Consider the following 26,562-nt stretch of genomic DNA (forward strand, 5'->3'; position numbering starts at 1 on the left):
ACATCTCCATGAGGAGGTAAGAACTGGGATAAAAACTAGAGGTTCTTATCCCTAGTTTATCCCTCGTAAAGAGTGTCCCAGGAAGAGACATTAATAGGTAATAGAGCCCTATGGATGTCATGAATTTTATGTACTTGAGAAACAAAATGAAAGTCAGCATGAAAACCACAATACTAACATATCACTTTAAATAATTTTTTTTCTTTTCAAGAGCCATGTTCCTAGATTTGAAACAAAAAAGCCCGAGACTCATCTTCTTGAAAGTTTCTACCCCATTCTGTTAATGTAGCTTAAAATAAAATCAAGGTGCTGAAAACACCTAGATGAGTTAACCTAACTCCATAAACAACAAAGGTTTGGTCCCGGCCTTCTTATTAGTTATTAGGAAACTTATTCATGCAAGTATCTGCAGAAATTAGTAAGAAGTAAAATTGAAAAAAGTAGATACAGCCTAGAAAATGAAGGCCTTTATAAGTCAAGAAAAGGGATTTAGATTTATAGGGTTGCTGTGAGTTGGAATCGACTCGACCGCAGTGGGTTTTTTTTGGGGGGGGGGTGGGGTTATAAGTGCAAGTATATTTGAAGAGAATTACAACATCCACTTTATATGTTTTTTTAAAAATCCCATTTCTGCTGCTGTGTGGAAAATTAATTATATGTTCAAAAACTTGGACGTAAGTAAACCAGTTAGGGAGCAATTGTAGTAGCAATCATATTGAGAGTAAGGAATTGTTGGTGAAGGAGAGAAGTGAACAGTTTGAAGATGTATTTTGGATTTAGAAACTTTATGTATTTTCTAAGAATTGGTGAGGGAGAGGAACAAATCAAAAATGATCCTTCTCGTTTGGCTTGGAGGAGCCTGAGTTGTACAAATGGTTTTAATTGGTTGCTAACTTAAAAAGATTAGGTTTAGGAGGCTCAAATCTACCCAGTGACACTGAGGTACAAAAGCCTGTTGATCTACTTCCATAAAGAGACAGCCAAGAATACCTTATGGTACTCATTTCTATTTTATAACACATGGAGTTGTCATGAGTCAGAACCAACTTGACAGCAATGCATTTGGTTTTTTTGTTTGCGTATGGTTTGAGAACCTGGGAGGTCAGTGTTTACATTTATTAATATAGAAAAAAGAGGGGTAGAAATAAGATGGGGAAAGAGGAGTGTTCAATAATCAGGTTTTGGTCATGATAAATTTGAGCTGTCCACTAGACATGAAGGTAAGGGTCTTGTACAGTCAATGAATATATGCACAGCAAAATCCAGCTCAGTAAAAGACAAATAGGTATTTGTGCAGCAATCAGTCCTACTGCATTGTAAGCCGCATGGAGATCTATCTCATCTTAAGAGTTGTTTCTAGTACTGGATTGGCACATGGTGCTAAAACACAATTTACAGAGGAAATGAATGTTTAAAAAAATGGAGCAGTATTGTTCTTTGTCATGGTAATCAGCACAGTGTAGTGATACAGTGTGTAGTGCCTAGATACATATCCCAGTTCTGTCACTCATTAAAAAAAAAAAAAAAATTGCCATGAAGTCAATTCTGACTCATAGCAACCCTATAAGACAGAGTAGAATTGTCCCATAGGGTTTCCAAGGAGCAGCCGGTGGATTCAAACTGTCAAGTTAGTAGCTGTAGCTCTTAACCACTGGGCCACCAGGGCTCCTGTCACTCACTAGTTAAATGAATTTAGGAAGCTACAAAACCCACAGTTTCCATATCCTTAAAGTGAAAATTAGACCAGTGCATTAAGTTTCACTTCAGGGATGACTACATGAGTTGTTCCCCAAACACACTCCCCAGTGAAACAAAGCTGGTAAAAACTATAAAAAAGCAAAACAAAACAAAACGAAAGACTATACCCTCTGTAAATTTTCATAATTCCACACACAAAAAAAGAAGAAACATTCATTCAAGAAAATCTACTAAAAGTCAATAACAGCAGTGAGCATCTGTGGCATTTGAGTCATTACTTATTTCCTCTTTTCCTCACTCCCCAGCTAAGCTAATGGAAACTCCACTTTAAGTAGATGTGGCCAACAACACAGTGCTCCCTCTCTTTATAGCTCCCAATCAAGGATTACCATATCTCACTAGAAGTGGCAGGTTGCCAGCATCTCTCATCTTCTGCAGCTTCAAGTTGAAGAAGCTAAATTGCTTGTGGGCTTCTTTTCATCACCCAGCCTCCACCCACAGGATTGAAGTCTAGCCCTAGATGACTCAGGCTGAGAACAGTGGGTCTCTGTTTGTCCTCAACTCAACTTGTCCATAGGGCAGAGGTCCCATGCCAGGAGAAGCAAGTCAAAAAGAACAGAGTCTATGGTTCCCCATTTGGAGTGCTGGCTCAGAGATTTTGCCCAGGTGGAGAGGCAGTCCATAAGAAAAGAGAGCTCCAAAGGTTTCTCCAAAGGAATTGACTTTATTTGAAACAGAGTATATAGAAGTTCAAACTTAAGGGTGCTCTCAAAATCAATAGCTTCTCTTAATTTAGAACAATAAGCTAAACCATGGGCTAAGTAGTTCACCAGAGAAAGAGGCAATGAGACAGCTAAGAAGGGTCCTCCTGGGGTCAGAAAAAAACTCGGACTGCCCTGAAAAACTACCCTTGCCTGAATTTAATTGAATCAGACTGCTGAGAAATTTATTCTGATAGCATTGCTGAAAATAATAGAACAATCAGCTAGTAATTAGATCAAATGAGGCAGATAGTCTAACAAAGATTATGGAAAGATACAGTCAAAAACAGCTCTGCTAAAGCCATTGTCATTTCAAGTGATTATACACACACCCAGGATGCCCTCTCTGAGGAACGACACAAAAGACTTCACACTGTGGGGAAAATAGACTTTATTGAAAGAGCCTCAAAGTCATAAAACAATAGAATAAAGTTTAAAAAAAATACAGTCATCTGAATAGATGAATAAAAATCATTTGACCAAAATCAACACCCCTTCTCAATTAAAAATAAATAAACTGGGAGTAGAAGGGAACTTCCTCAACTTGATAAAGGGTACATATGAAAAATCAATAGCTAACATCACATTTAATGACAAAAAACAATGTTTTTCCTCTAGGATAAAGAATAAGACAAGGATATCTGCCTTGCCACTTCTAGTCAACATTTTACAGGTAGTATTAGCCAAGGCAATTAGGCAATAAAAGTGAATAAAGAGCATCCAAATTGAAAAGAAAGAAATAAAATTATCTCTATTTGAAGATAACAAAATCTTGTATTTAGGAAATCTTGAAGAATCCAACAATAACAACAACAACAACAACAACAAAAGATTAAAACTAAGCAACACATTCAGCAACATTGCAAGATATAAGATCAATCCCCAAAACTCAATTGCATTTCTATACAACAATGCTATAAAAACTTAAAATAAAATTTCTCAGGATGAGAAAATGCTGAATTTTTTTTTAAAGACCTAAATAAATAGAAAGACATAGCATGTTCACAAATTGGAAGACTAGTATTGCTAAGATGGTAATACTTCCCAGACGTACAGATTCAATGCAATCCATATCAAAATTTCAGCTGACATCTTTGCAGAAATTGAAAAGGTGGATCCCAAAAGCCATAGGGAAATGCAAGGGACCCAGAAGAGCCAAACAGTCCTGAGAAAATAACAAAGTTGGAGGACTTACATTTCCTGATACAGTAATCAAGACAGTGTGGTGCTGGAATGAGGATAAACACAGAGATCAATGAACAGAATTAAGAGTCCAAAAGTAAATTCTCATATTTGCAGCTAATTGCTTTTCAACAAGGGTGCCAAGACAATTCACTGGGTAAAGGATAGTCTTTTCAACAAATGGTGCTGGGAAAACTGGATAGCCACATGAAAGGAATGAATTTGAACCACTACTTCACATCATATACAAAAATTAACTCAAAGTGGATTAGAAAGTTAAATGTAAGGGTTAAAACTAAAAGAAAAAAAAAAAACCCTTAGAAGAAAATAAAGGCATAAATCTTCATAGCTTTGGATTAAGCAACCGTGTCTTATACAAGATACCAAAAGCACAAGCAACAGAAGAAAAAAAAATTAATAAACTGGACATCATCAAAATTAAAATAATTTGGGCTTCAAAGAACACCAGTGAGAAAGTGAAAAGACCCACAGAATGGAAGACAAAATGTTCAAATTGTATATCTGAAAGAAGTTTGTATCTTGGACATATATAAAGAACACAACTCAATAATAAAAAGATAAATAATCTAATTTTTAAAAATGGGCAAAAGTTTTGAATAGTCATTTTTCCAGAGAAGATACAGAAATGACCTATAAACACATGAAGAGATTCTCACAATCATTAGTCATGAGGGAAGTGCAAATCAAAACTACAATGAGAACTTCATCCCACCCACTAGGATGGCAATAATCAAAGCAGAGATGATAACAAATGTTGGCAAGAATGTGGAGAAATTGGAACACTCTTCACTGCAGATGGAAAATAAAATGGTGTAACCACTTTGGAAGGAGTTTGGCTGTACCTAGGAGTCTCTGGGTGGCACAAATGATTAAGAACTAGGTTATTAACTGAAAGGTTAGCAGTTTTGAATCCACCAAGAGGTACCTCATAAGAAAGGCCTATGATCTGCTTCTGAATGATCACAGCCATTGAAAACACTGTAGAGCATAATTCTACTCTGAAAGACATGGAGTTGTCAGGAGTCAGAATTGACTTGACAGCTGCTGACTTGGTTTGGTTTTTCATTTTGGCAGTGCATAAAACTCTAAAAGATAGAGTTACAGTATGAACTAGCAATTCTACTCTTAAGTATATAACCATGAAAAATGAAAAAGTATGTCCACACAAAAACTTGTACATAAAATGTTCTTAGCAGCATTATTCATACTAGCCAAAATGGAAGCAAATGTCCATCAAATCAACTGATAAATGGATAAATAAGACACGATATATTCATAATATGGAATATTACATAGCAATAAAAAGAAATGAAGTAGTACCACATGATTGATCCTTGAAAACATTTTGGTAAGTTAAAGAAGCTAGTCACCAAAGACTGCATATCTCATTATCCCATTAATTTAAAATGTCCAGAATCTGCAAATCTAGAGAGACAGAGAGTAGACTGACGTTGTCTGGGGATCGGGGTAATGGGAGTTTGGGGGATGGAGGCTCAGGGGCATGATGTTCTAAAAGTGATTGTGGTGGTGGAAACACAGCCGTCCATATATACTAAAAGCTATTGACTTGTGTGCTTTAAGAGGATGAATGGTACAGTACATATATTACATTCTAATAAAGCTTTTATTTATTTATTCTAAGAATAGGGCATTATTCCTGAGACTGATAAAAGGATTAAATGAGTTAATGTAGACAACAGTGTTTCAAATATTCTTGGCACATAAGAACCAAAAACCAAACCCGTAGCCCTCGATTCTGACTTATAGTGATCCTATGGGGCAGAGCAGAAAAGCCCCAGAGGGTTTCCAAGGTGTAGCTAGTACCCCCACGTGTCTGTCAGTTTGTTGTACTGTGGGGGCTTGTGTGTTGCTGTGGTGCTGGAAGCTATGCCACCAGTATTCAGACACCAGAAGGGTCACCCATGGAGGACAGGTTTCAGCTGAGCTTCCTGACTAAGACAGACTAGGAAGAAGGACCCAGCAGTCTACTTCTGAAAAACATTACCCGTGAAAACCTTATGAATAGCAGTGGAACATTGTCTGATATAGTGCTGGAAGATGAGCTCCCAGGTTGGAAGGCACTCAAAAGATGACTGGAGAAGAGCTGCCTCCTCAAAGTAGAGTGGACCTTAATGACGTGGATGAAGTAAAGCTTTCCGGACCTTCATTTGCTGATGTGGTACGACTCAAAATGAGAAGAAACAGCTACAAACATCTGTTAATAATCAGAACCTGGAATGTATGAAGTATGAATCTAGGAAAATTAGAAATCATCAAAAATGAAATGGAACGCATAAACATCAATATCCTAGGCATTAGTGAACTGAAATGGACTGCTATTGGCCATTTGGAATCAGACAATCATATAGCCTACTATGCTGGAAATGACAACTTGAAGAGGAATGGTGTTGCATTCATCATCAAAAAGAACATTTCAAAATCTATCCTGAAGCACAATGCTGTCAGTGATAGGATAATATCTATATGCCTACAAGGAAGACCAGTTAATATGACTATTATTCAAATATACGCACCAACCAATAGGGACAAAGATGAAGAAAAAGAAGATTTTTATCAGTCGCTGCAGCCTGAAATTGATTTAACATGCACTCAAGATGCATTGATAATTACTGGTGATTTTAATGGGAAAGTTGGAAACAAAGAAGAAGGATCAGTAGTTGGAAAATATGGCCTTGGTGATAGAAACAATGCCTGAGATCGAATGATAGAATTTTGCAAGACCAATGACTTCTTCATTGCAAAAATCTTCTTTCACTAATATATATGGCAACTATACACATGGACCTTACCATACGGAGCACACAGAAATCAAATAGACTACATCTGTGGAAAGAGACAATGGAAAAGCTCAATATCATCAGTCAGAACAAGGCCAGGGGCTGACTGTGGAACAGACCATCAATTGCTCCTATGCAAGTTCAAGCTGAAACTGAAGAAAATTAGAGCGAGTCCACGAGAGCCAAAAAATGACCTTGAGTATATCCCACCTGAATTTAGAGACCATCTCAAGAATAGATTTGATGCATTGAACACTAGTGACCAAAGACCAGGTGAGTTGTGGAATGACATCCAGGCCATCATACATGAAGAAAGCAAGAGGTCATTGAAAAGACAGGAAAGAAAGAAAAGATCAAGGTGGATGTAGGAGGAGACTCTGAAACTTGGTCTTGAATGTCCAGCAGCTAAAGCAAAAGGAAGAATTGATGAAGTGAAAGAACTGAACAGAAGATTTGAAAACGGCGTCTTGAGAAGACAAAGTAAAGTATTACAATGACACGTGCAAAGAACTGGAAATGGAAAACCAAAAGGGAAGAACACGCTTGGTGTTTCTCAAGCTGAAAGAACTGAAGAAAAATTCAAGCCTTGAGTTCCAGTAGTTAATGATTCTATGGGGAAAATATTAAACGACACAGGAAGTATCAAAAGAAGATGGAAGGAATACACACACTCATTATACCAAAAAGAATTAGTCAATGTTCAACCATTTCAAGAAGTAGCATATAATCAGGAACCGATGGTACTGAAGGAAGAAGTCCAAGCTGCTCTGAAGGCATTGGCGAAAAACCAGGCTCCAGGAATTGATGGAATATCAATTGAGGTGTTTCAACAAACGGATGCAGTAATGGAGGTGCTCAATCGTCTATGACAAGAAATATGGAAGACAGCTTCCTGGCCAACTGACTGGAAGAGATCCTTATTTATGCCTACTTCCAAGAAAGGTGATCCAACCAAATGTGGAAATTATAGAACAATATCATTAATATCACACACAAGCAAAGTGTTGCTGAAGATCATTCAAAAACGGCTGCAGCAGAATATCGACAGGGAACTGCCAGAAATTCAGGCCGGTTTCAGAAGAGGACATGGAACCAGGGATATCACTGCTGATGTCAGATAGATCCTGGCTGAAAGCAGGGAATACCGGAAGGATGTTTACCTTTGTTTTATTGACTATGCAAAGGCATTCGACTGTGTGGATCATAACAAAATATGGATAAGGTTGCGAAGAATGGGAATTCTAGAACACTTAATTGTGCTCATCAGGAACCTTTACATAGATCAAGAGGCAGTAGTTCAGACAGAACAAGGGGATACTGCATGGATTAAAGTCAGGAAAGGTGTGTGTCAGGGTTGTATTCTTTCACTATACCTTTTCAGTCTGTATGCTGAGCAAATAATCTGAGATGCTGGGTTATATGAAGAAGAACGGGGCATCAGGATTGGAGGAAGACTCATCAACAACCTGCGTTATGCAGATGACATAACCTTGCTTGCTGAAAGTGAAGAGGACTTGAACCACTTACTAATGAAGATCAGAGACCACAGCCTTCAGTATGGATTGCACCTCAACATAAAGAAAACAAAAATCCTCACAACTGGACCAATGAACAACATCATGACAAACGGAGAAAAAATTGAAGTTGTCAAGGATTTCATTTTACTTGGATCCACAGTCAACACCCATGGAAGCGGCAGTCAAGAAATCAAAAGACGCCTTACATTGGGTAAATCTGCTGCAAAGGACCTCTTTAACGTGTTCAGGAGCAAAGATGTCACCTTGAAGACTAAGGTGTGCCTGACCCAAGCTTTGGTATTTTCAATCGCATCATATGCATGTGAAAGCTGGACAACGAATAAGGAAGACCGAAGAAGAATTGATTCCTTTGAATTGTGGTGTTGTTGAATAATATTGAATATACCATGGACTGCCAGAAGAACAAATAAATCTGTCTTGGAAGCAGTACAACCAGAATGCTCCTTAGAAGCAAGGATGGCGAGACTGCGTCTTACATACTTTGGATATGTTGTCAGGAGGAGTCAGTCTCTGGAGAAGGACATCATGCTTGGCAAAGTACAGGGTCAGTGGAAAAGAAGAAGACCCTGAACTAGGTGAATTGACACAGTGGCTGCAACAATGGGCTCAAGCATAACAATGATTGTGAGGATGGCGCAGGACTGGGCAGTGTTTTGTTCCGTTGTGCATAGGGTTGCTATGAGTCCGATCCGGCTCAATGGCACCATAAGTTTCTTTTCTTGTGGTGTCTTTACCTGGGTTTGGCATCAGGAATATGGTGGCTTCATAGAATGAGTTGGGTAGTATTCTGTTCTTTTCTATGCTCTGAAATACCTTTAGTAGTAGTGGTTTTAACTCTTCTTTGAAAGTTTGGTAGAACTCTGCAGTAAAGCCATCTGGGCCAGGGCTTTTTTTTGTTGGGAGTTTTTGATTACCTTTTCAATCCCTTCTTTTGTTATGGGTCTATTTAGTTGTTCTACCTCTGTTTGTGTTAGTTTAGGTAGCTAGTGTGTTTCTAGGAATTCATCCATTTCTTCTAGGTTTTCAAATTTGTTTGAGTATACTTTTTCGTAGTAATCTGATATGATTCTTTTAATTTCAGTTGTGTCTTTTGTAATGTCACCCATCTTATTTCTCATTTGGGTTATTTGCTTCCTCTCCCGTTTTTCTTTTGTCAGTTTGGCCGGTGGTTTATCAAGTTTGTTGATTTTTTCAAAAAACCAGCTTTTGGTCTTGTTAATCCTTTCAACTGCTTTTCTGTTTTCTATTTCATTTAGTTCAGCTCTAATTTTTATTATTTGTTTTCTTCTGGTGCCTGTGTGTTTCTTTCTTTGGGGTCTTTCTATTTGCTCAAGTTGTAGGGATAATTCTTTGATTTTGGCCCTTTCTTCTTTTTGGGTGTGTGCATTTATTGATATAAATTGGCCTCTGAACACTGCTTTTGCTGTGTCCCAAATGTTCTGATAGGAAGTGTTTTCATTCTCATTGGATTCTCTGAATTTCTTTATTCCATCCTTAATGTCTTCCATAATCCAGTCTTTTTCAAGCAGGGTATTGTTCAGTTTCTAAATGTTTGATTTCTTTTCCCTGCTTTTCGTGTGATTGATTTCCACTTTTATGGCCTTATGGTCAGAGAAGATGCTTTGTAATATTTCAATGTTTTGGATTCTGCTTGATGGCACTGGGTTTGATTTTTTTTTTTTTTTTTTTTTAAGGCTTGCTTTATGACCTAATACGTGATCTATTCCAGAGAACGTTCCATGTGCACTAGAAAAGAAAACATACTTGGTTGCTGTTGGGTGGAGTATTCTGTATATGTCTATGAGGTGAAGTTGGTTGATTGTGGCATTTAGATCTTCTGTGTCTTTATTGAGCTTCTTTCTGGATGTCCTGTCCTTCACTGAAAGTGGTGTGTTGAAGTCTCCTACTATTATTGTGGAGCTGTCTATCTCACTTTTCAATGCTGATAGAGTTTGTTTTATGTATCTTGCAGCCCTGTCATTGGGCGCATAAATCTTTAATACAGTTTTATCTTCTTGGTGTATTGTCTCTTTAATCATTATATAGTGTCCTTCCTTTACCTCTCTGATGGATTTAACTTTAAAGCCTATTTTGTCAGAAATTAATACTGCCACTCCTGCTCTTTTTTGATTGGAGTTTGCTTGATATATTTTTTTCTATCCTTTGAGTTTTAGTTTGTGTCTCTAAGTCTAAGGTGTGTCTCTTGTAGGCAGCATATAGACTGATCTTGTTTTTTAATCCGTTCTGCCACTCTCTGTCTCTCTATTGGTGTATTTAGTCCATAACATTCAGCATAATTATGGATATGTATGAATTTAGTGCTAACATTTTGATGTCTTTTTTTGTGTGTTGATGACAGTTTCTTTTTCCCACTTGATTTTATGTGCTGATCAGATTATCTTTATATATTGTCTTCTCCTTATATTTGTTGTTGATTTTGTTTCTGCTGAGTCTCTATTTTTCTCTTGTATTTTATTTTGATGAGTAGGATAGTTTGTCTCCTTTATGGTTACCTTGTGATTTACCCCTATTTTTCTAAATTTAGACCTAACTTTTATTTCTTTGTATTGCTGTAATTTCCTGTCCATATGGAAGATCTATGATTACATTTCTTAGTCCCTTTTTATTGTTTTAATGTTGTCTTCTTTTATATAATAACACCGCTGTTACCCTCTTTTGATTTTTTTTTTTTAATCTTGCTTTTTTTTATTTCCTTGTCTGGGTTGACTTCTGATTCTAGTCTTGGGTTGATACCTGATATTATTGATTTTCTAACCAAAGAACTCCCTTTAGTCTTTCTTGTAGTTTTGGTTTGGTTTTTATGATTCCCTAAACTTATGTTTATCTAGAAATGTCCTGATTTCACCTCCATATTTTAGAGACAGTTTTGCTGGATATATGATTCTTGGCAGTCAAGTTTTTTCCTTCAATTTTTTAAATAAGTCACCCCATTGCCTTCTTGCCTGCATGGTTTCTGCTAAGTAGTCCGAGCTTATTCTTATTGACTCTCCTTTGTAGGTGACTTTTTGTTTATCCCTCACTACTCTTATAACTCTCTCTTTATCTTTGGTTTTGGCAAGTTTGATTATAATACGTCTTGGTGACTTTCTTTTAACATCTACCTTGTGTGATTTCGATGAGCATCTTGGATAGATATCTTCTCATCTTTCATGATATCAGGGAAGTATTCTGCCAACAAATCTTCAACAATTTTCTCTGTATTTTCTGTTATCCCTCCCTGTTCTGGTAATCCAATCACTCATAGGTTATTTTTCTTGATAGAGTCCCACATGATTCTTAAGGTTTCTTCCTTTTTTAAAATTCTTTTATCTGATTTTTCTTCAAATATATTAGTGCCGAGTGATTTATCTTCAAGTTCAGAAATGCTGGCTTCTACTTGCTCATTTCTACTCCTCTGACTTTCTATTGAGTTGTCTAATTCTGTAATTTTATTGTTAATCTTCTGAATTTCTGATTGTTGTCTGTCTATGCATTTTTCCAGCTTATTAAATTTTTCATTATGTTCCTGAATAATCTTTCTAATTTCTTCAATTGCTTTATCTGTGTGTTCCTCAGCTTGTTCTGCATATTGTCTCATTTTCTTCCTGATGTCTTGAAGGGTTCTGGATATTAAACTTTTGTAGTCTGCAACTGGTAATTCCAGGAATGCACTTTCATCTAGAAGATCCCTGGATTCTTTGTTTTGAGAGCCTGTTGAGGTGATCATGGTCTGTTTCTTTATGTGACTTGATATTGACTGTTATCTCCAAGCCATCAATAAGTTATTGTGTTAGTTTATTCTTGGTTACAGTGTGGTAGCTTCTTGCTTTGTTTTGTTTTGGTGTACCCCTCTGAGTTGCCTGAGTGAGCTAGCTTGATTATTTTTGCCTTTGGAACTCTGACGTCCTGTTCCCAGATGGCTAGAGCTGTTATCAGGAATATCAGTCTAGGAGTCCATTCAGTTTTCTTGTATGAATTCAGTTCAGATTTCCAGGTAGCTGATCATCAAGTGTGTGGTACACGCTCCATCTATAGTCTTAGAGGGGCAGGGATGATTAGCATATATACCAGTATCTGATTGCAACAGGGGGTCATGCTCTGAACAAGGCAGGGGGCTGAGAACCAACCCTGAGTGTCTCTGAGGAAAGCATGTCCCTGTTCCCTAGAGCATGCAGGTTGGTGTGTTCTGCAGATGGACCATGGACACCCAAAGTTTTTGGTTGTAGGTACTGGGAGGTGCCAGTTATCTTTGGACCCCTGTCACAGGTGGCTGGGTGACCTGAGTGAAGCTACCAGTCCTTAGGTCCCTGATGTGGGTAGGTGAACACTTTGTTTAATAGGCAGAGCAATGTCAAACATGAGATACGATACCCACCTCTCCACTGCACAGCTGAAATGGTTGAAGTCTGCCAAGAAGGGCTTATTCTCCTGAAATATGCCCACACAGGTCCATGTAGAAGGGAAAGGTGCTCAAAGGCCACGGACAGTTTATGCCCCCAGTTAGTGGAGCTAGCAAATTATCTTTTCCCTCAAATGCAAATTTTTTCCTTCCCCAAGGCTGGAAGGATGACTCTAGGTGCTCAAAAGTGCCTATCTCAGGCCCAGGGACCTCAGCCGCTGAAGCCGGTTTGTGGGTGGGGCACACGTTAAAATATATGCAAGTACTTAGCTTTTGCCAAGAGCACCATTCTCCTCAGGTTCCAGAGGTGTGAGTAGGCTGTGTGGCTGGCTGCTTCTCCCTAAAGAAACTGTGGCAGAATGCTAGTACCAGCCCACTGCCGCAGCTCTGGGAGTGGTGCCTGAGGGCTCCCCACAATTTGGGTGTGGTAACTCCTCTCCACTTCTGAACGGTCTTTCCCTCCCCCTGCCCCTCAGTTTGTTTTCTAAGCTTACCTTTGAAACTCAGGGCTCCCAGCTTGTCACAAATACACTCTTTTCACTTGTTTTTTGGGGGGTCTTTATTGTAAAGAGGGCTCACCAGAAGCATCTGTCTATTCCACCATCTTGGCTCCACCTTCTCATGACTAGTTTCTTTAATGCACTCTTTGTTGTACTTTTTTAGTATTTATTTGCAATTTTCTGGACTTCTGTATTGTGCTTTTATCATTTTTGCAGTAGTAATTCTAAAATAAAATAAACATAGAATCATTTTCCTTAGCTCTGGAAGTATCCAGAAGTATCTGACTTCATTAGAGCAATCAAGAGATCAAACATATCTCATCCAGAGAACTATTCACTAATGCATTTGGACATCTGAAATACAGAAACTCAAAGCAAGTACTATGTCTGGTTGTAGGAATATGAGCATTGCGTAGTAAATGCATTTGAAAATACATAACAAGTATGGTTCAGAGAAAAAGAAATTGTAAATCACTGCTTAAAATATATAATCATATGCTAATGCCTTCTATTCTAGCTGATGTTTATTAAGATATTTAACTCATTCAAAAGAAGAGCTCCTACTCATTACAGTTCAAATGTTAATTAAGATGATTTCTTTCAAAGCTCATTTTTATTCCTATACCTATTTTTTTCTAGTTTTTTGACCCACTAAATTGTGTAATGGATTCTGAGAAGAACAAATGAAATTTCATGGGTTTCATCACATGAACCTGAGACCTTTGCATTTTCTCTTTTGTTTTCACAACTACTGTGAATAACCATCTGTGGGTTAAAGATGATGTATGTATGAAATTATTGAAAGCTCTTTGAGAATCATGAAGCAGAATCCTTTGTTCTAATGATTTACAGAGTTGTGCTGATGGTTAAAAATTTAAAAAGGCAATTTTAAAATAGCTTATACTTGATAAATGCTTTGTGACTACAAAATTCACCTGATTACAGGGCTATATTTTAAAGAATTTAAAAATATTTTAAACAATTTGAAAGAGACAACTTAGGTTGAAAAGTCATTGTGAATTCTTTAATAAGTTAATAACATACTTTGTAACTTGAAGATTCATATATGAATAATATAATTCTTTATTGTTTCATCAAACAACTTGAATCTATAAATAGTGAGTCATATATACTTGTGAGTGTATTTATGAGTTTAAAAGATGTATATGTCTTTCTCAACATCAATCTCCTTTCATGTCTAGAAAAAATAATTCTAAAATATATATTGGTACATTATCTTTTAGTGAACATGGCTTGCCCATATTTCTATTTATTTCCTTGATTTGTCCTGGCATTTTGCTTCTTTAAAAAATAAAACAATTTTAATGTTTGAAAATAGTTGTATTAATCAGTGTTCAATTAGGGAAGCAGAACCACTGTGAGTTATATATAGGGAATTTTGTTAGTTATCTATTGCTATATAACTAACCACCCAGAAAGTTAGTGACTTAAAATAGCATCAATTCTTTATTTTCCTCATGAAACACATTTTTCATAATGATCAGTGTGAATATCTTATCTCTCATCCATGGGTTATCCTCTGGGGTAGCCTCTCAAGTGCTGGAGGATTTTAAAAGATGATTTAGTCAGGTAATTAACAAATTGGTGCTGGCTTTCAGCTGGGAAACTAACTGGGCTTGTGAGGTATGGGCCTACATTTTTCTTCATGTGGGCATTTGTACACTATGCTGGTCTTCCTTACAGCGTAGTGACTGGTTCAAAGAGCAAGCAACATGTTAGTTATGATCTAACCTCAAAAGTTACATAGCGTAAGTTCCCTTGTACTATATTATCAAAGCAGTCACAAAGTTCTTCCCTAAGTCAAGGGAGAAGATTTAGGATCATTACTCAATACAAAGAGTATCAGTGCCACATTATAGGCAGAGCATGTGGGATGGGGGATAGTATAGAGGCCATTTTTTTAAAAGTGTTATTTTTCACAGTTCACCTTATGGCCACAATCATTCATTGTTCCCACATATAAAATGCACTCACCTGTTCTTCCAATATGCAAAATGTATCTTGTTAGGCCATCAGTTCAAAGCCCAGGATCTCATTCTATAACTCAAGGTTCAGGTGTAAGGGAGGCTAATCAAGTATGATTCTTCATGATTCTTCTTGTATATCATTCTTCTTCGTCTGAAGTGCTGTGAACTAATTATAACACAAGTTATCTTCCCCGCACAAATGCAACATATACTGGTGGGCAGGCGTGCAGTAACCACAGTAGATACTTCTATTCATAAAAGAGAAAGCTGGAAGGCACATAGCAGTCAGTGGTCCATAGCAATTCTAAAATCCACCTTGGCTTATGTTGCTCCTGTAGGAACTTTTTTCCTATGGCTATTGGCTCCACCCTGTGCATTTTTGATTTTCCCAAGTTGCTCGTCCTTTTCAATTAAAAAAGGGCCCTTTTTTTGCAACTCAGTGTTTCTCTCAGTTTGATTCTAAAAAGTTTAGGGGCCCAAAGACATCTTTTCATTTTGGTATTTCTCTATTGATTTTTGTCCAAGCTGGCAATGCTTCTACCAGAACAATTCTTATAATAGTTTTCTGAATTTTCTGAGAATCTTATTAGGCTCATTTCATGGGAAAAAAAAAAAAAAAAGCCATACCCACAAATCCTTAAGTAAAGCTTTTCTTTAACTTGGGCTTTCTGTGAGATTCTCTGAAGCCTTATTGTTTAACAGAGATGCTCTTTAAGGAATATCCTTAAGTTTTTTTTTTTTTTTCCTGCCCATGGGAACTGTGAAACACCACAGCAGGGTTTTCTGTCATCTTAACAAAGGGTCTTGGAACACCACTCACCCCCCTCAAACCTGATCTTTTTCCAGGAGCCATTTCTTAATTTGAGAATCATTTGCCATCTGAGGAGGCTGAAAATAAGAAAGAGTTTTATTTTTTAGCTCACCAAGACTCAGTTATTCTATACTGAGTAATTTGTTATTCAGCTTATCTCTTTCCTCTGAAGATTTTAGGTGGCACTTTCAATACTGTTCCTAGAAATTTCCCTCCCTGACACCAAAATGTGTATCCATTTTCTGTTGCTATTCAGCAAACGACCCCAAAACTTATTGGTTTAAAATGATAACAACAATTTATTTTCCTCATGAATCTGCAAATTGGTCAGGACTTAATGTAGATGACTGTTTTCATTTGTCTGTTCCATGCAGCATCAGCTAGGGTAACTAAAATGGAGGCTATAGGATCCACTTTCAAGGTGGTTCACTCACATGGCTAGCATATTAGTGCTGACTGTGGGATGGGAGCTTAACTGGGGCTATTCTTCAGAGGCTTCAGCTCATTCTTCATGTGGGGCACTACATAGTATGTTTCGGCTTCTTAGCAATATCATGGGTGTGTTGCAAGAGTGAGCATTCCAAGAACGCAAGATGAAAGAAGATGGAAAATTTTTCTATCTGCCTCAGAAATCACATAGTATATGCTATTGCTTGAAGTTGTCAAAAAAGTCATTGTAGATTTAAAATTTGGGGAGGAGAAATAGATTCTAGCACTTGATGGAAGGAGTGTTAGTTTCAAGGTCACATTGTAAGATCTTGTTGGGAGATATCACTGAGCTCATTTTTGGAAACATGAATATGTCCTCCATACCTTTATTAGCACACTGCTCCACAGATTTCAGAAGGTAAGCAGGAATGACTAAATCCACAATTTGGTTGCCCAAATCCTTGGTTCTTCTTCTCATTCGAGGAATGTGTTCCTCCATCTTTTTCACCTCTCCAAATCATGTTTCTGAGGGAATAATTGCGCTTGTACATGACTTACTGTAAGTTCTGAAAAACTTAAGATAGAATGAAATGGCCATGTATGCTGGTAGAATTTCTAAACAAATTTACAGAATTTATTTTATTTAAGATTCTACTTCTCATAAGCCTACATACCCAAGCCCCAGATTTTAAGTGTGAAATTAACTGAATCTCGTGCTTCCTTTTATTGAAGTTCACTAGCTTTCTATAACATTACAATCATTTCAACATTGCTTAATCACACTAAGCCTTAGCATCTAAAGCACTTTACATAATATAATTTTACTACAGCACAAGCTAATGTTTAAAAGTCTTTTCTAACAAGTGTATAAAATACATGAGGATAAAGTGCCATTTAGGAAAAGCGGGGTAATGTGACCATCAAGACTCATTCGTTTTAATGAATTGGTTATTCCCAAATAACTTCTCCTGGCTGTTTGAATTACCTTGGTTGTTTTCCCGAGGCACTTGAACTAGTAAGTCATTAAACAAATTTCCTTTTATTCAAAAAGAAACACTTCTTTCTAATTTCTGTGCTGAGATTTCCAATTTTTCATATTCCTCTTTTGGATGGTGGTCATACACAATATATTAAGCTAAGACTAATGTTAATGATTTGCTCTTTTTTTGCTTTTCAGAGATGTGGAATATGCAAATTAATTCCTGAATTTAGATTGCAAATACATTTGAGAGGTAAATGTAAAAGTTAACTTCTCTATCAAAATCAATGTCTGTAGAAGTTTCTCATGCTGGGGTTTCTGTGTTGAATCCAAATCAATTGCATTTAAGAAATAGTATCAGTTCAGGCTTTTATTTTTTCTAAGTACTTACACGCTTGAGTCTGTGTCCCTAAAAAGATCCTTCAAAATATTTCCAGTAATGTAATAAGAAAATCTTTGAGTTTTATATTTTTGCTGCCAGATGGTGAGAAAAGTGAGGAGAACTTCATGGAAGAAAATTAATATGAGATTCATTTTCTTAATTTTTCTAACTTTAAAGGAAAACAGTCCTTTTTATGACCTTAGTTTATACATTCAGATTATTAATGCAACTTCTTTGCAAATCAAAATAGACATTTAAAAATATTTATTAATAGATTTTCTCCCACAAAGATTAAAAACACAGAAAAAATCATTCTGTACAATTCTAATATTATTTGAAGCTTAAAATTAAAAAGTTATTTTAAAAGTTAGCTTCACAGATACTAAGCACTTACTCAATCTATATGCTGAGCAAATAACTTGAGAAGATGGACTAGATGAAGAAGAGCAGGGCATCAGGATTGGAGGAAGACTAATTAACAACCTGTGATATGCAGATGACATAACCTTGCCTGCTGAAAGTGAAGGGGACTTGAAGCACTTACTGATGAAGATCAAAGACTACAACCTCCAATATGGATTACACCTCAACATGAAGAAAACAAAACTGGACCAATAAGCACCATCATGATAAAAGGAGAAAAGATTGAAATTATCAAGGATTTTATTTTACTTGGATCCACAATCAATACCCATGGAAGCAGCAGTCAAGAAATCAAAAGATTCACTGCATTGGGCAAATCTGCTGCAAAAGACCTCTTTAAAGTGTTAAAAAGCAAAGATGTCACTTTGAGGACTAAGGGGCTCCTGACCCAAGCCAAGGTACTTTCAAATTACTTCACATGCATGCAAAATCTGGACAATGAATAAGAAAGACTGAAGAAGAACTGATGCCTTTGAATTGTGGTATTGGTGAAGAATATTGAATATACAGGCAGTCCTTGGTTTACAAAAAAATCTGTTCCTAAATCTGTCTTTAAGTTGAATTGGTAGATAAATCGGAACAAATACAAAGTTACATACTCAACACAGTGTTAACAGTAATGTGAGCCTACTTAAAATGATGCACAGCTTTCTCCTTCCTCAAGCTGGCAAACCGCTGAAGCTAAGCAATGTGTTCATGAGAGTCATAAAGTAGTGTGTGTGCTCGTTATTAACAACTGTTGTATTTAACTCGTTTTTAATATAATAGGCTTTATGGCAGTCTATTCTTAAGTATGAGTTGTCCGTAAGTCGGACATTCTTTACCTGGGGACTTACTGTACAATGGACTACCAGAAGAAGGAACAAATCTGCCTTGAAGAAGCACAGCCAGAATGCTCCTTAGAAGCAGGATGGTTAGGCTTCTTTTAACATACTTTGAGCATGTTTTCAGGAGGGGCCAGTCCCTGGAGAAGGACATCATGTTTGGTAAGGTAGAGGGTCAGCGAAAAAGAGGGAAATTCCCAATGATATGGATTGACACAGTAGCTATAACAATGTGCTCAAACCTAGCAAAAATTCTGAGAATAGAGCAGGACCAGACAGCATTTCACTCTGTTGTACATAGGGTCACTATGAGTAGCAAGTGATTCCACAGCACCTAACAACAGCAATCAGTTAAATAGTAATTTTCCTATCACTGGAGTAAAATTACGCACAAAATTTCACTTTCTAGAGATAAAATTGTGTATGGCATAAACGTAGGATGACAAATGAAGCTTGCAAAACCATTTTTATTGACAGTATACCTGATACTGAGATGGGGATTAGTATGTAGGATGTTGATTAAGGAGTGCCTTGGGATCAATGCTTGCGGAAAGGGGAAAGGAAGCAGGAATAGGCAGGTGTTGAGCTGTGAAGCCATCTCAATAAAGGCATCCACTGACACCCAGGAGGTGGAGGTCCTTAAAACTGGAATTCAGAATTGTCTCAAATTGGGATGAGTTGTCTACTCTTATGTTCATCAGTCATTGAATGCAGGCTGCCCCTATACCGAGGCAGGATATTAAGTGAGATTTCTTCAGCCAAGACAATCCCCAAAGAGGGCTGACAATGAGATCCATCTTTTGGTAGGACTCCCAGAAGATAGGGGAATAATTACTTTCATTCTGAAGGGTGATCCAACTGTGAGGTATGTCACAATCTCCACCACTGTCTTATAGATTCTAGGAGCAGCTCTTTCAAGATTCCAGTGAACATCTTTTCTGGGGGAAATTTAGCAAAGGAAGATCTGTAGGAAAACTACATCCCCCCCACTGCAGCAGCTAGCCTTGAGGACTAAATTGATACTTATTTTCTCCGTCCTCTTCTATGCATTCCGAATCCTTCTCACCCTCAGCAAAGAACACTGCTAGTTGCAGTAGTTTACTTGCTGTCATCACACAGACTCTCATCCTTTAAGGGTCTGAGAGCCCTGAGGGATGTACTATTTTTACATCAGCTATTAGGCAGCAGCAGAAATTATATTAACCTTGGTAAGTGGGGACCTATGCTTTTGGTTCATGTACAACTTCCATCCTTACCACCATGACTACTTGGTTCATGTACTTATTGTGCCAGTGTTGGGGTGACTGAAAATGGATGCAGGTGACTGAAATCAGCAGGTCTTCATTTTCTCTGCCTGGGTTGTCTAGTGCCTCTTTCATGTTGTAGCCTCTCTAATGGGCACTAACATGCAGTATAAATATCTTCACGCTTCTGTACCCACTTTCATAGGTTCATTCATACACCTCTACCTCAAGATGCTTGTCCTCAATCTTCTAAGCTTTCACTTGTAGCTCTTGAACAATCAGGTAAGCCTTTCACCACTACCTCTAAATCTATATATATTCTTATCTTGAGCCATGTCTTAGTTATCTATTGTTGCTATAACAGAAATAACCACAAGTGGATGGCCTTAACAAACAGAGTTTTATTTCCTCGTAATTTAGGAGGCTGAAAATCTGAACTCACAGTGCCAGCTAAGACCATTATATAAGGGATTTCAAGAATAAATATTGAAGCAAATGAAACAGACCTGAACATTCATTTGAAAGGAACCTCAGGAACATCCCACAGGACTATCAACTTCCACCTACGAGGTCACATGGACTTGTTGGACCACTGTAACCTGCCTGGCTAAGGCATCCTCATTCCTAAGAATTCACCTCAGATGTGCCCTTTCACGAGTATCCTTGCTTACCTCTTCCTCTCAAATTAGATTTTAATCATGTGCATGTACTACATTATAAACATAAAAAAAACAGAATTAATAGCTAACATTTAAGATTTCAAGACTGACCATAGACAGGCCTGCTTAGGATTACTCCGGAGGAATTGAAACTGCTATATCCTCTTTCAGTGGTTAAGAGCTACGTCTGCTAATCAAAAGGCAGCCAGTTCGAATCCACCAGCCTCTTCTTAGAAATCCTGCGGGGCAGTTCTACTCTGTCCTATAGGGTCACTATGAGTCAGAATCAACTCAATGGCAGGGGTTTTTTATACCCTCTCTCAGAGTAAATACTCAGATGTTTTGGAAGTGCTACCTGTTACTTTCACCAAGTATCAGGAAAATACTTAGTTGCAGGAAAAGTTGGGAGGGGCAGTCAGAATAGTATAAATGCTCAGTAAGAATGACAAAGGATGCTTCAAGGAAGGTTTCTAGCGTGGATGTAGTGAACAATATTGTTGTCTCTCAACATTCAGCTCACCCTCTCCACATGGTAGTTTGTTGGATTCATCCCAATTGTCAGGCTGAGGTAGGCTTTATCCAAGCCAATCAGGAGATACCATTCCTTTCACCTTAATGATTTGTTCTGGAATAGGCAGTTGTTAGCTAATTATGGAGCCCTAGCAGCACAGTAGACAGTAGTTAAAGTACTGGACTGCTAACTAAAAGGTGGGGAGTTCGCAGCCAACAGCAGCTCCACGAGAGAAAGATGTGGCAGTCTGCTTCCTTAGAGATTTACAGCCTTTGAAACCCTATGGAATCGCCCACTATGAGTTGGAATTGACTCAACAGCAGTGGGTAGTTAATTACTATATAGTAAGTCTATATAGAGATATACATAAATAAGCATGGAATCTGATTCCAGCCAATGAGCTGTACAGATTAAGAAAGATGCTTTTATGCTCTCACACGAAAGAAGGTCCAGGAGTGACCCCATTCCCTTTCTCTGGGCATTGAACTTCAAAGGTCTGATATGAAAATGTTTAAGTTTCCATATTCTTAGGGAGAGACTGATTGTTTTGCAGACATTGGAATGAGTATCTAGCAGAATCCGTTTTAATCCATTAAATTCATCAAAAACAATCCTCCTCAAGGGATACAAGGTGATATAGGACAATACAAGTTAGGTTTTTACTTAGAAAAATAGGGGCAAATATTAAGGTAACCACAAAGAGGTATAACAACTCCATAACTCAAAATAAAAACCAAGAAAAACATAATGACTCAGCAAACATAAAGTCAAATACTATGACATTGAGGAACACACAATTTACAAAGAAAAACATCTCAGCACAAAAAAGTAAGTGGAAAAATGAAATTGTCAACACAACACATAAAAAGGCATCAAAATGACAGCACTAAACACATACTTATCTATAATTATGCTGAATGTAAATGGACTAAATGCACCAATAAAGAGACAGAGAGTCTCAGACTGGATAAAGAAACACGATCCGCCTATATGCTGCTTACAAGAGGCACACCTTAGACTTAGAGACAAAAACAAACTAAAACTCAAAGGATGGAAAAAAATATATCAAGCAAACAATAAGCAAAAAAGAGCAGGAGTAGCAATATTAATTTCTGACAAAATAGACTTTAAAGTTAAATCCACCACAAAGGATAAAGAAGGACACTAAATAATGATTAAAGGGTCAATTGACCAGGAACATATAACCATAATAAATATTTACGCACCCAATGACAGGGCTGCAAGATACATAAAACAAATTTTAACAGAACTGAAAAGTGAGATAGACACCTCCACAATTATAGTAGGAGACTTACACACACCACTTTCGGAGAAGGACAGGACATCCAGGAAGAAGCTCAGTAGAGACACGGAAGACCTGATTGCTACAATCAACCAACTTGACCTCATTGAATTATACAGAACACTCCACCCAACTGCAGCAAAGTATACTTTTTTTTTCTAGGGCACATGGAACATTCTCTAGAATAGATCACATATTAGGTCATAAAACAAATCTTTGCAGAATCTAGAACATCGAAATATTACAAAGCATCTTCTCAGACCATAAGGCCATAAAAGTGGCAATCAATAACAGAAAAATTAGGGAAAAGAAATCAAATACTTGGAAACTGAACAATACCCTGCTGAAAAAAGACAGGGTTATAGAAGACATTAAGGAGGGAATAAAGACATTCATAGAATGCAACGAGAATGAAAACACTTCCTATCAAAACCTCTGGGACACAGCAAAAGCAGTGCTCGGAGGTCAATTCATATCGATAAATGCACACATACTAAAAGAAGAAAGAGCCAAAAGCAGAGAACTGTCCCTACAACTTGAACAAATAGAAAGTGAGCAACAAAAGAATCCATCAGGCACCAGAAGAAAACAAATAATAAAAATTAGAGCTGAACTAAATGAATTAGAGAACAGAAAAACAATTGAAAGAATTAACAAAGCCAAAAGCTGGTTCTTTGAAAAAATTAACAAAATTGATAAACTATTGGCCAGACTGGCTAAAGAAATACAGGAAAGGAAATAAATAACCCTAATAAGAAAAGAGATGGGCCACATGACAACAGATCCAACTGAAATTAAAAGAATCATATCAGATTATTACGAAAAATTGTACTCTAACAAATTTGCAAACCTAGAAGAAACGGATGAATTCCTAGAAAAACACTACCTACCTAAACTAACACAATCAGAAGTAGAACAACTAAATACATCCATAACAAAAAAAGAGATTGAAAAGGTAATCAAAAAACTCTCAACAAAAAAAAACCCGGGCCCGGACGCTTTATTGCAGAGTTCTACCAAACTTTCAGAGAAGAGTTAACACCACTACTACTAAAGGTATTTCAAAGCATAGAAAATGACGGAATACTACCTAACTCATTCTATGAAGCCACCATCTCCCTGATACCAAAACCAGGTAAAGACATCACAACAAAAGAAAATTACAGACCTATATCCCTCATGAACATAGACGCAAACATCCTCAACAAAATTCTAGCCAATAGAATTCAACAGCATATCAAAAAAATAATCCACCATGACGAGATGGGATTTCTACCAGGTATGGAAGGTTGGTTCAACATTAGAAAAACAATTAATGTAATCCAGCACATAAATAAAACAAAAGGCAAGAATTACATTATTTTATTAATTCATGCAGAAAAGGTGTTTGACAAGTCCAACACCCATTCATGATAAAAACTCTCAGCAAAATAGGACTTGAAGGAAAATTCCTCAACATAAAAAGGGCATCTATACAAAGCCAACAGCCAACATCACTCTAAATGGAGAGAGCCTGAAAGCATTTCCCTTGAGAACGGGAACCAGATAAGGATGCCCTTTATCAACAGTTTTATTCAACATTGTGCTAGAGGTCCTAGCCAGAGCAATTAGACTAGACAAAGAAATAAAGGGCATCCAGATTGGCAAGGAGGAAGTAAAATTATCTCTATTTGCAGATGACATGATCTTATACACAGAAAACCCTAAGAAATCCTCCAGAAAACTACCGAAACTAATAGAAGAGTTTGGCAGAGTCTCAGGTTATAAGATAGACATATGAAAATCACTTGGATTCCACTATATCAACAAAAAGAACATCGAAGAGGAAATCACCAAATCAATACCATTCACAGTAGCCCCCAAGAAGATAAAATACTTAGGAATAAATCTTACCAAAGATGTAAGAGACCTATACAAAGAAAACTACAAAACACTACTGCAAGAAACTAAAAAGGACCTACTTAAGTGGAAAAACATACCTTGCTCATGGATAGGAAGACAACATAGTAAAAATGTCTATTCTACCAAAAGCTATCTATACATACAATGCACTTCCGATCCAAATTCCAATGACTTTTTTAATGTGATGGAGAAATAAATCACCAACTTCATATGGATGGGCAAGAAGCCTCGGATAAGTAAAGCATTACTGAAAAAGAAGAAGAAAGTGGGAGGCCTCACTCTACCTGATTTTAGAACATACTATACAGCCACAGTAGTCAAAACAGCCTGGTACTGGTACAACAACAGGCACATAGACCAATGGAACAGAATTGAGAACCCAGATATAAATCCATCCACATATGAGCAGCTGGTATTTGACAAAGGCCCAGTGTCAGTTAATTGGGGAAAAGATAGTCTTTTTAACAAATGGTGCTGGCATAACTGGATATCCATTTGCAAAAAAATGAAACAGGACCCATACCTCACACCAAGCACAAAAACTAACTCCAAGTGGATCAAAGACCTAAACATAAAGACTAAAACGATAAAGATCATGGAAGAAAAAATAGGGACAACGTTAGAAGCCCTAATGCAAGGCATAAACAGAATACAAAATATTACCAAAAATGATGAAGAGAAACCAGATAACTGGGAGCTCCTAAAAATCAAACACCTATGCTCATCTAAAGACTTCACCAAAAGAGTAAAAAGACCACCTACAGATTGGGAAGGAATTTTCAGCTATGACATCTCCGACCAGCGCCTGATCTCTAAAATCTATATGATTTTGTTAAAACTCAACCACAAAAAGACAAACAACCCAATCAAAAAGTGGGCAAAGGATATGAACACGCACTTCACTAAAGAAGATATTCAGGCAGCCAACAGATATATGAGAAAATGCTCTCGGTCATTAGCCATTAGAGAAATGCAAATTCAAACTACAATGAGATTCCATCTCACTCCAACAAGGCTGGCATTAATCCAAAAAACACAAAATAATAAATGTTGGAGAGGCTGCGGAGAGATTGGGACTCCCATATACTGCTGGTGGGAATGTAAAATGGTACAACCACTTTGGAAATCTATCTGGTGTTTTCTTACAGAGTTAGAACTACCATCCAACCCAGAAATCCCACTCCTCGGAATATACCCTAGAGAAGTAAGAGCCTTCACACGAACAGATATATGCACACCCATGTTTATTGCAGCTCTGTTTACAATAGCAAAAAGCTGGAAGCAACCAAGGTGTCCATCAACGGATGAATGGTTAAATAAATTGTGGTATATTCACACAATGGAATACTACACATCGATAAAAAACAGTGACGAATCTGCGAAACATTTCATAACATGGAGAAACCTGGAAGGCTTTATGCTGAGTGAAATTAGTCAGACGCAAAAGGACAAATATTGTATAAGACCACTATTATAAGATCTTGAGAAATAGTTTAAACTGAGAAGAACACATACTTTTGTGGTTATGGGGGGGAGGGTGGGAGAGGGTATTTACTGATTAGTTAGTAGATAAGGAATGCTTTAGGTGAAGGGAAGGACAATACTCAATACACGGAAGGTCAGCTCAAATGGACTGGACCATAAGCAAAGAAGTTTCCGGGATAAACTGAATGCTTCAAAAGTCAGCGGAGCTAGGGCGGGGGTTTGGGGACTATGGCTTAAGGGCACTTCTAAGTCAATTGGCAAAATAATACTATTATGAAAACATTCTGCATCCCACTTTGAAATGTGGCATCTGGGGTCTTAAATGCTAACAAGCGGCCATCTAAGATGCATCAATTGGTCTCAAGCCACCTGGATCAAAGGAGAATGAAGAACACCAAGGTCACACAACAACTAAGAGCCCAAGAGACAGAAAGGGCAACATGAACCGGAGACTTACATCATCCTGAGACCGGAAGAACTAGATGGTGCCCAGCCACAATCGATGACTGCCCTGACAGGGAGCACAACAGAGAACCCCTGAGGGAGCAGGTGATCAGTGGGATGCAGACCCCAAATTCTCAAAAAAAGATCAGACTTAATGGTCTGACTGAGACTAGAGGAATCCCGGCGGTCATGGTCCCCAGACCTTCTGTTGTCCCAGGACAGGAACCATTCCCAAAGACAACTCATCAGACATGGAAGGGACTGGACAATGGGTTGGAGAG

The 26,562-nt window shown here is 37.5% G+C and overlaps 2 long non-coding RNA genes across 2 annotated transcripts in view; both read right to left on the reverse strand.

The window, feature by feature from the left end:
• LOC111750918 (uncharacterized) overlaps positions 1 to 26,562 on the reverse strand; it is a 463,388-nt gene that overhangs the window by 84,705 nt on the left and 352,121 nt on the right. The gene's annotated exons all lie outside the window — the stretch shown is intronic.
• Positions 12,690 to 16,877, reverse strand: LOC135228673 (uncharacterized). The gene is made up of 3 exons (XR_010319458.1): positions 16,510 to 16,877; positions 14,893 to 15,051; positions 12,690 to 13,121 (listed from the first exon to the last, which is right to left on the reverse strand). It is a non-coding gene; the product is annotated as an uncharacterized LOC135228673 (long non-coding RNA).

This window comes from Loxodonta africana, chromosome 25 (assembly GCF_030014295.1).
Source record: "Loxodonta africana isolate mLoxAfr1 chromosome 25, mLoxAfr1.hap2, whole genome shotgun sequence".
Taxonomy (NCBI): Eukaryota; Metazoa; Chordata; class Mammalia; order Proboscidea; family Elephantidae; genus Loxodonta; species Loxodonta africana.